Consider the following 14147-nt stretch of genomic DNA (forward strand, 5'->3'; position numbering starts at 1 on the left):
CCCTAGTAAAATGGACTATAAAGACTTAAAAGAAGACTGGAAGCTGGGCCCATCCATATGGTCCGGTGCAAATGACTGTCGTTCTGTGGGTGTTGGGCTGCTCTGCCGAGGCCAGTCCTTTTCTATTCATACAGTAACTGAGATTGTGCCTGGCAGAGCTCTTTTAATTCATCTATATTTTAATGGACTTTTAATTCGTGTTTTAAATGTGTATGCCCCTCCTGATAAACAGGAGCGGGCAGAACTATTTGAAATTTTACCACTGTTTTGTGTTGGGTCTTCCCCCCTGCTGGTGGGAGGTGATTTTAACTGCATACGTGATGGGGAACACCGGCAGGGTGGGGATATTAATCGTAAAGACCGCACTTCTTACCTGCTTAAAAATTTTATTGATGATTTTAATTTGAAAGATTGCTGGAAGGATCTCTTGCCGGAGGACCCGGGCGCCACATGGTCCAATGGAAGAGTGAGCTCCAGAATCGATTTTATTTTTTCCTCTAGAGCTTTTAAACCCCTGAAATGCACGCTCGAGCAGAATATCTTCTCTGATCATAAGCTCCTCTTGGTGGGCCTGGAGCTAGAGGGGGAGCAAAAAGCAAAAAGGGGCCTCTGGAGATTAAACACCACACTCCTAGAGGACCCTGAGATAAAAGAGGAATTTGTGCGGACCTACCAATGCTGGCAATCACAAAGAAAACCCCACGAGCCTATGCTGCACTGGTGGGAGGGCACCAAATCTAAAATCAGATTTTTTTTTATCAAAGCAGGTAAGAAGAAGGCAAAAATGGAAAAACAGTGGTTTTATGTTCTTAACATGCGTTTAAATGTACTTTTTAAATTGAAAGAAGCTGGTATGGATGTAGAAAATGATATTTTAAACCTTAAAACTGAAATAAAACATGCCATAGAAAAGAAAGGGAAACAAATCATTTTTAACTCACATGTGCAGCACCTGGAGGAGGGCGAGAAATGTTCCCGTTTCTTTTTTAAAAAAGTGATGAATAGGAGGGATATCATCCAAAACCTTGAGGGTGAATCCACTCCAAAAGGCATGTTAGATGCAGTTTTTAACTTCTACCAGCTTCTTTTTAATAAGAAAGATCTTAATCCATCCTTTTTAGAACATGTTCTTAATTCCCTTGATTTTAAGCTAGATGTTTTAGACCAGGAGGTTTTATCCCGTGATCTTAACTTAGATGAACTTTTATTTGTTTTTAAAAGTTTTTCTAGTGGGAAGGCCCCTGGGGAAGATGGTTTACCCATCGAATTTTATTTAGCTTTTTGGGATATTTTAAAGGATGATATGGTTTTATTGTATAAAGAAACTTTTATTGTTAATGAACTTCCCCCTTCCTGGAGGAGGGGGATTGTATCATTACTTTTTAAAAAGGGTGAAAAGGATATGCTAAAAAATTGGCGCCCCATCACACTTTTAAATGTCGATTATAAAGTTTTAGCCAAGTTATTAGCTGTCCGTTTTAAACCTTTTATTCATAAATTAATTCACCCAAATCAGGTTTGTGGGGTACCTGGAAGGTCTATAGCTGAATCCCTAAATATTTTAAGAGATGTTTTATGGTATTTTAAGGATAGAAATCAAACTGTAGCAATTTTATCCTTAGACTTTGAAAAAGCCTTTGATAGGGTCTCCCATGAATACCTGTTTTTAGTTCTTAAAAAGATGGCAGTGCCTGAAACGATTTTAAGCCGAATCATGCTTTTATACCGATCCTGTTTTAGTCAAGTCTCTGTTAATGGCTTTTTAACCAGCGGTGTTCCTCTTTTATCAGGTGTCAAACAGGGCTGCCCCCTGTCCCCACTCCTTTTTATTTGCGCAATCGAACCACTGATGGCCCTCCTCAGAAAAGACCGGGTAGTAAGAGGCGTACCGATACCTGGTGGAGGAGGGACCCATCTAAAGGTGTTGGGGTACATGGATGATGTCACCATACTGTGCCCGGACTCTCCATCCATGAGGGGGGCATTGAGGAACACCAGCTATTTCTGCGAGGTCTCTGGTTTTAAGCTAAACACAGATAAATGTGACTGTTTTTATATTGGCTCCTGGGATTCATCCATCACCCCAGGAGTTACAATGCAACAGGATCAAATTAAAGTTTTAGGTATTGTTTTTAACCAGGTCAATGATGGGAGCCCTAACTGGGATTCAGCTATAGCTAAGATGGAGAAGAAGATTTTAATGTGGAATCTTAGAAACCTTACCATGGAGGGGAAGATTTTAATAATAAAGATGGTTTTACTCCCTATTATGCTATACATTGCCATGGTATTTCCTCCATCTATTTTATACATTAAAAAAGTAACTAGAATTGTTTTTACTTTTTTATGGGGTTCAAAAATGGAGAAATTAAAGCGTGATTTTATGTACAAAAGTAAAGATAATGGCGGGAAAGATGTTCCTAACCTTTTTACTTTCTTTTACATAAAGTATTTCTGTTTCTGTTTTAAAATTATTAAATCCGATGGCATTTTTAGCTGCTTTTTAAGGTACGCTGCGGGCATGGTTTTTAAAAGATGGTTGCGCATCCCTCTGAACGCTCCGGTGCTTCTGTGTCCCCCAAAACATTATGTGGTGTTGGAAAAGACAGTCAGGCTCCTAGGTCTCCAAGATTTGGAGCCTGACATACTGGGGGACCAGAGAAAGGTATCAAAGGTCCTCAGGCGGAGTGAGGTTACCCTGGCAGTGTCCAATTTCACACAGGCAAGATCCAAAAAGGTATGGCGGAACGTGTACGGGAAGTTTCTGGCGAATGTACACAGGGATCTTGCCTGGGCAATCGTCCACCAGTGCCTCCCTACTCGTGAGTTCCAGCACAGGCGAGGACTGGTGGCGAGAGCCAAGTGCCCGAGAGATGGCTGCGGAGTGGACGAAACGGTGCTGCACATATTTTGGAACTGCCCTTTTGCACGGGAGCTTTGGAGGAAGGTAGGCCCACTTTTGAAGTGGGCCTGCGGCCTAAAAGATTTTAATCACGAATGTGTCTTTTACGGTCTTTTTAACTGCCCCAATTTTAAACAGCAGATGATCTGCTGGATGATTATTAATTGTTTTAAAAATGCCATCTGGAAAGTTAGGAACATCTTACTTTTTAAACATGATTTTATTGATGTTAAAAACTGTATAAAGCTGGCCCTGAGTGAGATGTACATCTATTACCTAAGAGACAAGAAGCAGTTGGGGGCCAGCGAGGCAGCATCCATGTGGTGTCTGCCTCTATGGAACGAAATAACAATATAATCAGTTTTTATGACATTTATATAATGTTTTATCCTGCCATTTTTATTTTTTCTCCTTTTATTACTGGTTTTATTATTTGTATTTTAAAACTTTTGTGAACCTTTTATTATTTTGCATTTTAAATTTTGTATGGTTTCTTATTTATTCAATAAAATTTTGTTGAAACCTTATCTGTTCTTATCAGTTTAATATCTGATACGTCCCCTATCTGGGGACCATATATTAAATGGATTTTTGAGAACGGGGGCCGATTTCGAAGCTTGCTTCCGTCGCCCTATGCATTGACCCGATATGGCAGTATCTTCGGGTACAGTGCACCACCCCCTTACAGGGTTAAAAAGAAAGATTCCTACTTTCATTGCTACCTGCTTGCTGGCTAGCCAGCTAGCCAGCCCTGTGGGCCTTGCTGCTGCTGCAGCCAAAAAACAAAAGGTGGTGCTGCTGCTAGTGCTTCTGCTGCTTCTGCTTCTGCTTGTGTCTGGCCGCTGTTGGAGCGTCCAGGCACAGGACTTCTGCTGCTGCTGACTAAATGGCCTCCTTAATTGGATCATTTGAGTAGCCAGCACACCTGTGCAGGTAGGGCATGACATGATAGGCAGCTGCCTTGATAGCGGGTGGGTGCTGAATGTTCCTAATTGACAAAATAAGATTAATGCTTATGAAGAAATATAAAATCTCATCCCTTCCCCAATATCGCGCCACACCCCTACCCCTTAATTCCCTGGTTGAACTTGATGGACATATGTCTTTTTTCGACCGTACTAACTATGTAACTATGTAACATAACATGGGGGGGGGGGGGGGGGTCTCCTGGCTGTTCACACAGGTGTGTCATTGCTGTACATTGACCATGCATTGCTTCTGTGGTATTGCAAAGGCAAAGACAAATGCTTCCAGCCATCCATTGCACTAATGGATTGGTCATCAGCTGGCTGTCTATGTCCCGCATCAATATAGACCAAAGTACAGAGGGTTAGGCTATGCTATTGTGCACCTACCTGATGCATCAGAAGGTGCGAGGCCCTTGCTAAATTCTGTGCACAGACTTTGAGATCTATACTTTAGACTGTATCTAAACCTGCTCCAACATGGACTGACATTCTGGCCTACTTTCAGCCGATGCGACTTGTCTGTCGCTGAACAGTCGCTTTTTATGTATTCAGCACCTATGTATAATGTTGTAAAAATGCTCTAGAAGCTAAAGTCGCAGAAATGTCACACATATTTGGCCTGCAACTTTCTGTGCGACAAATTCAGACAGGAAAAATCAGTATAAATCCTTAGAAAATTATCCCCCAGTGTCTCCATCTGCTGGCGGTATTGAATAAGCATTGCTGCACTGATGGGGTATGCATTAGACGAAAAAAAAGAAGAAAAAGAAGAATAATACGCCCAGAAAAGAGGCGAAAAGGAGAAAAACGTAAAAAAACGTGAAAAAAAAGTAAGAGGAAGAGAAGGGAAAAAAAGGTGGAAATGGGTTTAAAAGTGATTTCGGCGGAGAAATATATATATATATATATATATATATATATATATATATATATATATACGCGCACACACACACACATATATATAAACGTATTCTCCGTTGAGATATTGCAGCCGCTGCTGTGTCCAGGCCCAGGAGCCTTAGCACTGTGCTGTGATGTCACTCAATACCACTGACATCACTAGGTGTAAACAACATCTCTCCTTTGCTGTGTATGTGACTATGGAGCTGTTTGGTGATGTCGTCTATTATGGCCTTCATAGAAGCAACAGGAGATTGTTGCATCCATCTAGAACCCTCAGAACTACAGTGCTATGATGTCACTCACTTCCACAGGCCTTGCAGAGTGTAAACAACAACAACCCAGCTTTGTTGTGTATGTAACCATAGGGATTTGTGATGTCACCTAGAACCTTCACAGCAGCGACAGCTTTATGAGGAGCATCAGCACTGCTCTGCCTGAGCAGAACCATCACCGCCATAGGTTGTCAAATAACCCGGGTTTAACCCACACAGGTAAGTCCAATGGGGTGCAGGCATGTCCTCTATGCTTACAGCTTCCCGTGGGTGTTGGTTTGATACCGTTTGGGGACAGCCAAGGAGGCATCTGCAGGCAACAAAGGTAGGTGTGTGCTTGTGTGTGTGTTTCCTATGCAGATCCTAAGCCCAGTGTCACATGCAAGTAGGAGGAGTAAGAAGGGTTCCTGGCAAATCCGGGTTATGGATTGCATTTAAAAAGGCCCCGTGGGAGTGCAATGGGCCCCTGTCTTGCTGCTTAGCAATAATGGTATGGGTTTAGGTTCTGCTGTGTGTACTGGTGGTTGACTGCCCCCCAGCCCAGAGTGTGCATGGAAAATTGTCTGGCAGCCTCCCTGACAGCAAGCAGTGATAGTGCCCATGAAGGGCACCTTGTTGGGCCCGCCCCTTTCACGGTTATCGCTTCTCGGCCTTTTGGCTAAGATCAAGTGTAGTATCTGTTCTTATCAGTTTAATATCTGATACGTCCCCTATCTGGGGACCATATATTAAATGGATTTTTGAGAACGGGGGCCGATTTTGAAGCTTGCTTCCGTCGCCCTATGCATTGACCCGATATGGCAGTATCTTCGGGTACAGTGCACCACCCCCTTACAGGGTTAAAAAGAAAGATTCCTACTTTCATTGCTACCTGCTTGCTGGCTAGCCAGCTAGCCAGCCCTGTGGGCCTTGCTGCTGCTGCAGCCAAAAAACAAAAGGTGGTGCTGCTGCTGCTTCTGCTGCTTCTGCTGCTTCTGCTTCTGCTTGTGTCTGGCCGCTGTTGGAGCGTCCAGGCACAGGACTTCTGCTGCTGCTGACTAAATGGCCTCCTTAATTGGATCATTTGAGTAGCCAGCACACCTGTGCAGGTAGGGCATGACATGATAGGCAGCTGCCTTGATAGCGGGTGGGTGCTGAATGTTCCTAATTGACAAAATAAGATTAATGCTTATGAAGAAATATAAAATCTCATCCCTTCCCCAATATCGCGCCACACCCCTACCCCTTAATTCCCTGGTTGAACTTGATGGACATATGTCTTTTTTCGACCGTACTAACTATGTAACTATGTAACATAACATGGGGGGGGGGGGGGGGTCTCCTGGCTGTTCACACAGGTGTGTCATTGCTGTACATTGACCATGCATTGCTTCTGTGGTATTGCAAAGGCAAAGACAAATGCTTCCAGCCATCCATTGCACTAATGGATTGGTCATCAGCTGGCTGTCTATGTCCCGCATCAATATAGACCAAAGTACAGAGGGTTAGGCTATGCTATTGTGCACCTACCTGATGCATCAGAAGGTGCGAGGCCCTTGCTAAATTCTGTGCACAGACTTTGAGATCTATACTTTAGACTGTATCTAAACCTGCTCCAACATGGACTGACATTCTGGCCTACTTTCAGCCGATGCGACTTGTCTGTCGCTGAACAGTCGCTTTTTATGTATTCAGCACCTATGTATAATGTTGTAAAAATGCTCTAGAAGCTAAAGTCGCAGAAATGTCACACATATTTGGCCTGCAACTTTCTGTGCCACAAATTCAGACAGGAAAAATCAGTATAAATCCTTAGAAAATTATCCCCCAGTGTCTCCATCTGCTGGCGGTATTGAATAAGCATTACTGCACTGATGGGGTATGCATTAGACGAAAAAAAGAAGAAAAAGAAGAATAATACGCCCAGAAAAGAGGCGAAAAGGAGAAAAACGTAAAAAAACGTGAAAAAAAGTAAGAGGAAGAGAAGGGAAAAAAAGGTGGAAATGGGTTTAAAAGTGATTTCGGCGGAGAAATATATATATATATATATATATATATATATATATATATACGCGCACACACACACATATATATAAACGTATTCTCCGTTGAGATATTGCAGCCGCTGCTGTGTCCAGGCCCAGGAGCCTTAGCACTGTGCTGTGATGTCACTCAATACCACTGACATCACTAGGTGTAAACAACATCTCTCCTTTGCTGTGTATGTGACTATGGAGCTGTTTGGTGATGTCGTCTATTATGGCCTTCATAGAAGCAACAGGAGATTGTTGCATCCATCTAGAACCCTCAGAACTACAGTGCTATGATGTCACTCACTTCCACAGGCCTTGCAGAGTGTAAACAACAACAACCCAGCTTTGTTGTGTATGTAACCATAGGGATTTGTGATGTCACCTAGAACCTTCACAGCAGCGACAGCTTTATGAGGAGCATCAGCACTGCTCTGCCTGAGCAGAACCATCACCGCCATAGGTTGTCAAATAACCCGGGTTTAACCCACACAGGTAAGTCCAATGGGGTGCAGGCATGTCCTCTATGCTTACAGCTTCCCGTGGGTGTTGGTTTGATACCGTTTGGGGACAGCCAAGGAGGCATCTGCAGGCAACAAAGGTAGGTGTGTGCTTGTGTGTGTGTTTCCTATGCAGATCCTAAGCCCAGTATCACATGCAAGTAGGAGGAGTAAGAAGGGTTCCTGGCAAATCCGGGTTATGGATTGCATTTAAAAAGGCCCCGTGGGAGTGCAATGGGCCCCTGTCTTGCTGCTTAGCAATAATGGTATGGGTTTAGGTTCTGCTGTGTGTACTGGTGGTTGACTGCCCCCCAGCCCAGAGTGTGCATGGAAAATTGTCTGGCAGCCTCCCTGACAGCAAGCAGTGATAGTGCCCATGAAGGGCACCTTGTTGGGCCCGCCCCTTTCACGGTTATCGCTTCTCGGCCTTTTGGCTAAGATCAAGTGTAGTATCTGTTCTTATCAGTTTAATATCTGATACGTCCCCTATCTGGGGACCATATATTAAATGGATTTTTGAGAACGGGGGCCGATTTCGAAGCTTGCTTCCGTCGCCCTATGCATTGACCCGATATGGCAGTATCTTCGGGTACAGTGCACCACCCCCTTACAGGGTTAAAAAGAAAGATTCCTACTTTCATTGCTACCTGCTTGCTGGCTAGCCAGCTAGCCAGCCCTGTGGGCCTTGCTGCTGCTGCAGCCAAAAAACAAAAGGTGGTGCTGCTGCTGCTTCTGCTGCTTCTGCTTCTGCTTGTGTCTGGCCGCTGTTGGAGCGTCCAGGCACAGGACTTCTGCTGCTGCTGACTAAATGGCCTCCTTAATTGGATCATTTGAGTAGCCAGCACACCTGTGCAGGTAGGGCATGACATGATAGGCAGCTGCCTTGATAGCAGGTGGGTGCTGAATGTTCCTAATTGACAAAATAAGATTAATGCTTATGAAGAAATATAAAATCTCATCCCTTCCCCAATATCGCGCCACACCCCTACCCCTTAATTCCCTGGTTGAACTTGATGGACATATGTCTTTTTTCGACCGTACTAACTATGTAACTATGTAACATAACATGGGGGGGGGGGGGGTCTCCTGGCTGTTCACACAGGTGTGTCATTGCTGTACATTGACCATGCATTGCTTCTGTGGTATTGCAAAGGCAAAGACAAATGCTTCCAGCCATCCATTGCACTAATGGATTGGTCATCAGCTGGCTGTCTATGTCCCGCATCAATATAGACCAAAGTACAGAGGGTTAGGCTATGCTATTGTGCACCTACCTGATGCATCAGAAGGTGCGAGGCCCTTGCTAAATTCTGTGCACAGACTTTGAGATCTATACTTTAGACTGTATCTAAACCTGCTCCAACATGGACTGACATTCTGGCCTACTTTCAGCCGATGCGACTTGTCTGTCGCTGAACAGTCGCTTTTTATGTATTCAGCACCTATGTATAATGTTGTAAAAATGCTCTAGAAGCTAAAGTCGCAGAAATGTCACACATATTTGGCCTGCAACCTCCTGTGCGACAAATTCAGACAGGAAAAATCAGTATAAATCCTTAGAAAATTATCCCCCAGTGTCTCCATCTGCTGGCGGTATTGAATAAGCATTGCTGCACTGATGGGGTATGCATTAGACGAAAAAAAAGAAGAAAAAGAAGAATAATACGCCCAGAAAAGAGGCGAAAAGGAGAAAAACGTAAAAAAACGTGAAAAAAAAGTAAGAGGAAGAGAAGGGAAAAAAAGGTGGAAATGGGTTTAAAAGTGATTTCGGCGGAGAATATATATATATATATATATATATATATATATATATATATATACGCGCACACACACACATATATATAAACGTATTCTCCGTTGAGATATTGCAGCCGCTGCTGTGTCCAGGCCCAGGAGCCTTAGCACTGTGCTGTGATGTCACTCAATACCACTGACATCACTAGGTGTAAACAACATCTCTCCTTTGCTGTGTATGTGACTATGGAGCTGTTTGGTGATGTCGTCTATTATGGCCTTCATAGAAGCAACAGGAGATTGTTGCATCCATCTAGAACCCTCAGAACTACAGTGCTATGATGTCACTCACTTCCACAGGCCTTGCAGAGTGTAAACAACAACAACCCAGCTTTGTTGTGTATGTAACCATAGGGATTTGTGATGTCACCTAGAACCTTCACAGCAGCGACAGCTTTATGAGGAGCATCAGCACTGCTCTGCCTGAGCAGAACCATCACCGCCATAGGTTGTCAAATAACCCGGGTTTAACCCACACAGGTAAGTCCAATGGGGTGCAGGCATGTCCTCTATGCTTACAGCTTCCCGTGGGTGTTGGTTTGATACCGTTTGGGGACAGCCAAGGAGGCATCTGCAGGCAACAAAGGTAGGTGTGTGCTTGTGTGTGTGTTTCCTATGCAGATCCTAAGCCCAGTGTCACATGCAAGTAGGAGGAGTAAGAAGGGTTCCTGGCAAATCCGGGTTATGGATTGCATTTAAAAAGGCCCCGTGGGAGTGCAATGGGCCCCTGTCTTGCTGCTTAGCAATAATGGTATGGGTTTAGGTTCTGCTGTGTGTACTGGTGGTTGACTGCCCCCCAGCCCAGAGTGTGCATGGAAAATTGTCTGGCAGCCTCCCTGACAGCAAGCAGTGATAGTGCCCATGAAGGGCACCTTGTTGGGCCCGCCCCTTTCACGGTTATCGCTTCTCGGCCTTTTGGCTAAGATCAAGTGTAGTATCTGTTCTTATCAGTTTAATATCTGATACGTCCCCTATCTGGGGACCATATATTAAATGGATTTTTGAGAACGGGGGCCGATTTCGAAGCTTGCTTCCGTCGCCCTATGCATTGACCCGATATGGCAGTATCTTCGGGTACAGTGCACCACCCCCTTACAGGGTTAAAAAGAAAGATTCCTACTTTCATTGCTACCTGCTTGCTGGCTAGCCAGCTAGCCAGCCCTGTGGGCCTTGCTGCTGCTGCAGCCAAAAAACAAAAGGTGGTGCTGCTGCTGCTTCTGCTGCTTCTGCTTCTGCTTGTGTCTGGCCGCTGTTGGAGCGTCCAGGCACAGGACTTCTGCTGCTGCTGACTAAATGGCCTCCTTAATTGGATCATTTGAGTAGCCAGCACACCTGTGCAGGTAGGGCATGACATGATAGGCAGCTGCCTTGATAGCGGGTGGGTGCTGAATGTTCCTAATTGACAAAATAAGATTAATGCTTATGAAGAAATATAAAATCTCATCCCTTCCCCAATATCGCGCCACACCCCTACCCCTTAATTCCCTGGTTGAACTTGATGGACATATGTCTTTTTTCGACCGTACTAACTATGTAACTATGTAACATAACATGGGGGGGGGGGGGGTCTCCTGGCTGTTCACACAGGTGTGTCATTGCTGTACATTGACCATGCATTGCTTCTGTGGTATTGCAAAGGCAAAGACAAATTCTTCCAGCCATCCATTGCACTAATGGATTGGTCATCAGCTGGCTGTCTATGTCCCGCATCAATATAGACCAAAGTACAGAGGGTTAGGCTATGCTATTGTGCACCTACCTGATGCATCAGAAGGTGCGAGGCCCTTGCTAAATTCTGTGCACAGACTTTGAGATCTATACTTTAGACTGTATCTAAACCTGCTCCAACATGGACTGACATTCTGGCCTACTTTCAGCCGATGCGACTTGTCTGTCGCTGAACAGTCGCTTTTTATGTATTCAGCACCTATGTATAATGTTGTAAAAATGCTCTAGAAGCTAAAGTCGCAGAAATGTCACACATATTTGGCCTGCAACCTCCTGTGCGACAAATTCAGACAGGAAAAATCAGTATAAATCCTTAGAAAATTATCCCCCAGTGTCTCCATCTGCTGGCGGTATTGAATAAGCATTGCTGCACTGATGGGGTATGCATTAGACGAAAAAAAAGAAGAAAAAGAAGAATAATACGCCCAGAAAAGAGGCGAAAAGGAGAAAAACGTAAAAAAACGTGAAAAAAAAGTAAGAGGAAGAGAAGGGAAAAAAAGGTGGAAATGGGTTTAAAAGTGATTTCGGCGGAGAAATATATATATATATATATATATATATATATATATATATATACGCGCACACACACACATATATATAAACGTATTCTCCGTTGAGATATTGCAGCCGCTGCTGTGTCCAGGCCCAGGAGCCTTAGCACTGTGCTGTGATGTCACTCAATACCACTGACATCACTAGGTGTAAACAACATCTCTCCTTTGCTGTGTATGTGACTATGGAGCTGTTTGGTGATGTCGTCTATTATGGCCTTCATAGAAGCAACAGGAGATTGTTGCATCCATCTAGAACCCTCAGAACTACAGTGCTATGATGTCACTCACTTCCACAGGCCTTGCAGAGTGTAAACAACAACAACCCAGCTTTGTTGTGTATGTAACCATAGGGATTTGTGATGTCACCTAGAACCTTCACAGCAGCGACAGCTTTATGAGGAGCATCAGCACTGCTCTGCCTGAGCAGAACCATCACCGCCATAGGTTGTCAAATAACCCGGGTTTAACCCACACAGGTAAGTCCAATGGGGTGCAGGCATGTCCTCTATGCTTACAGCTTCCCGTGGGTGTTGGTTTGATACCGTTTGGGGACAGCCAAGGAGGCATCTGCAGGCAACAAAGGTAGGTGTGTGCTTGTGTGTGTGTTTCCTATGCAGATCCTAAGCCCAGTGTCACATGCAAGTAGGAGGAGTAAGAAGGGTTCCTGGCAAATCCGGGTTATGGATTGCATTTAAAAAGGCCCCGTGGGAGTGCAATGGGCCCCTGTCTTGCTGCTTAGCAATAATGGTATGGGTTTAGGTTCTGCTGTGTGTACTGGTGGTTGACTGCCCCCCAGCCCAGAGTGTGCATGGAAAATTGTCTGGCAGCCTCCCTGACAGCAAGCAGTGATAGTGCCCATGAAGGGCACCTTGTTGGGCCCGCCCCTTTCACGGTTATCGCTTCTCGGCCTTTTGGCTAAGATCAAGTGTAGTATCTGTTCTTATCAGTTTAATATCTGATACGTCCCCTATCTGGGGACCATATATTAAATGGATTTTTGAGAACGGGGGCCGATTTCGAAGCTTGCTTCCGTCGCCCTATGCATTGACCCGATATGGCAGTATCTTCGGGTACAGTGCACCACCCCCTTACAGGGTTAAAAAGAAAGATTCCTACTTTCATTGCTACCTGCTTGCTGGCTAGCCAGCTAGCCAGCCCTGTGGGCCTTGCTGCTGCTGCAGCCAAAAAACAAAAGGTGGTGCTGCTGCTGCTTCTGCTGCTTCTGCTTCTGCTTGTGTCTGGCCGCTGTTGGAGCGTCCAGGCACAGGACTTCTGCTGCTGCTGACTAAATGGCCTCCTTAATTGGATCATTTGAGTAGCCAGCACACCTGTGCAGGTAGGGCATGACATGATAGGCAGCTGCCTTGATAGCGGGTGGGTGCTGAATGTTCCTAATTGACAAAATAAGATTAATGCTTATGAAGAAATATAAAATCTCATCCCTTCCCCAATATCGCGCCACACCCCTACCCCTTAATTCCCTGGTTGAACTTGATGGACATATGTCTTTTTTCGACCGTACTAACTATGTAACTATGTAACATAACATGGGGGGGGTCTCCTGGCTGTTCACACAGGTGTGTCATTGCTGTACATTGACCATGCATTGCTTCTGTGGTATTGCAAAGGCAAAGACAAATGCTTCCAGCCATCCATTGCACTAATGGATTGGTCATCAGCTGGCTGTCTATGTCCCGCATCAATATAGACCAAAGTACAGAGGGTTAGGCTATGCTATTGTGCACCTACCTGATGCATCAGAAGGTGCGAGGCCCTTGCTAAATTCTGTGCACAGACTTTGAGATCTATACTTTAGACTGTATCTAAACCTGCTCCAACATGGACTGACATTCTGGCCTACTTTCAGCCGATGCGACTTGTCTGTCGCTGAACAGTCGCTTTTTATGTATTCAGCACCTATGTATAATGTTGTAAAAATGCTCTAGAAGCTAAAGTCGCAGAAATGTCACACATATTTGGCCTGCAACTTTCTGTGCGACAAATTCAGACAGGAAAAATCAGTATAAATCCTTAGAAAATTATCCCCCAGTGTCTCCATCTGCTGGCGGTATTGAATAAGCATTGCTGCACTGATGGGGTATGCATTAGACGAAAAAAAAGAAGAAAAAGAAGAATAATACGCCCAGAAAAGAGGCGAAAAGGAGAAAAACGTAAAAAAACGTGAAAAAAAAGTAAGAGGAAGAGAAGGGAAAAAAAGGTGGAAATGGGTTTAAAAGTGATTTCGGCGGAGAAATATATATATATATATATATATATATATATATATATATATACGCGCACACACACACATATATATAAACGTATTCTCCGTTGAGATATTGCAGCCGCTGCTGTGTCCAGGCCCAGGAGCCTTAGCACTGTGCTGTGATGTCACTCAATACCACTGACATCACTAGGTGTAAACAACATCTCTCCTTTGCTGTGTATGTGACTATGGAGCTGTTTGGTGATGTCGTCTATTATGGCCTTCATAGAAGCAACAGGAGATTGTTGCAT

General features: G+C 44.4%; 5 non-coding genes across 5 annotated transcripts; all 5 read left to right on the plus strand.

Annotated features, from left to right (window-relative positions):
• Window positions 1-3396: 3396 nt before the first annotated feature.
• Window positions 3397-3582, plus strand: LOC130320185 (U2 spliceosomal RNA). The gene has a single exon (XR_008866141.1). It is a non-coding gene; the product is annotated as a U2 spliceosomal RNA (small nuclear RNA).
• A 2101-nt stretch (window positions 3583-5683) lies between these two features.
• On the plus strand, window positions 5684-5874 carry LOC130320181 (U2 spliceosomal RNA). The gene has a single exon (XR_008866138.1). It is a non-coding gene; the product is annotated as a U2 spliceosomal RNA (small nuclear RNA).
• A 2094-nt stretch (window positions 5875-7968) lies between these two features.
• LOC130320217 (U2 spliceosomal RNA) lies at window positions 7969-8159 on the plus strand. Its single transcript, XR_008866154.1, has one exon. It is a non-coding gene; the product is annotated as a U2 spliceosomal RNA (small nuclear RNA).
• A 2088-nt stretch (window positions 8160-10247) lies between these two features.
• Window positions 10248-10438, plus strand: LOC130320218 (U2 spliceosomal RNA). Its single transcript, XR_008866155.1, has one exon. It is a non-coding gene; the product is annotated as a U2 spliceosomal RNA (small nuclear RNA).
• A 2087-nt stretch (window positions 10439-12525) lies between these two features.
• On the plus strand, window positions 12526-12716 carry LOC130320219 (U2 spliceosomal RNA). Its single transcript, XR_008866156.1, has one exon. It is a non-coding gene; the product is annotated as a U2 spliceosomal RNA (small nuclear RNA).
• The last annotated feature ends 1431 nt before the right edge of the window (window positions 12717-14147 follow it).

The sequence above is a fragment of the Hyla sarda genome, unplaced genomic scaffold (assembly GCF_029499605.1).
Source record: "Hyla sarda isolate aHylSar1 unplaced genomic scaffold, aHylSar1.hap1 scaffold_219, whole genome shotgun sequence".
Classification (NCBI taxonomy): domain Eukaryota; kingdom Metazoa; phylum Chordata; class Amphibia; order Anura; family Hylidae; genus Hyla; species Hyla sarda.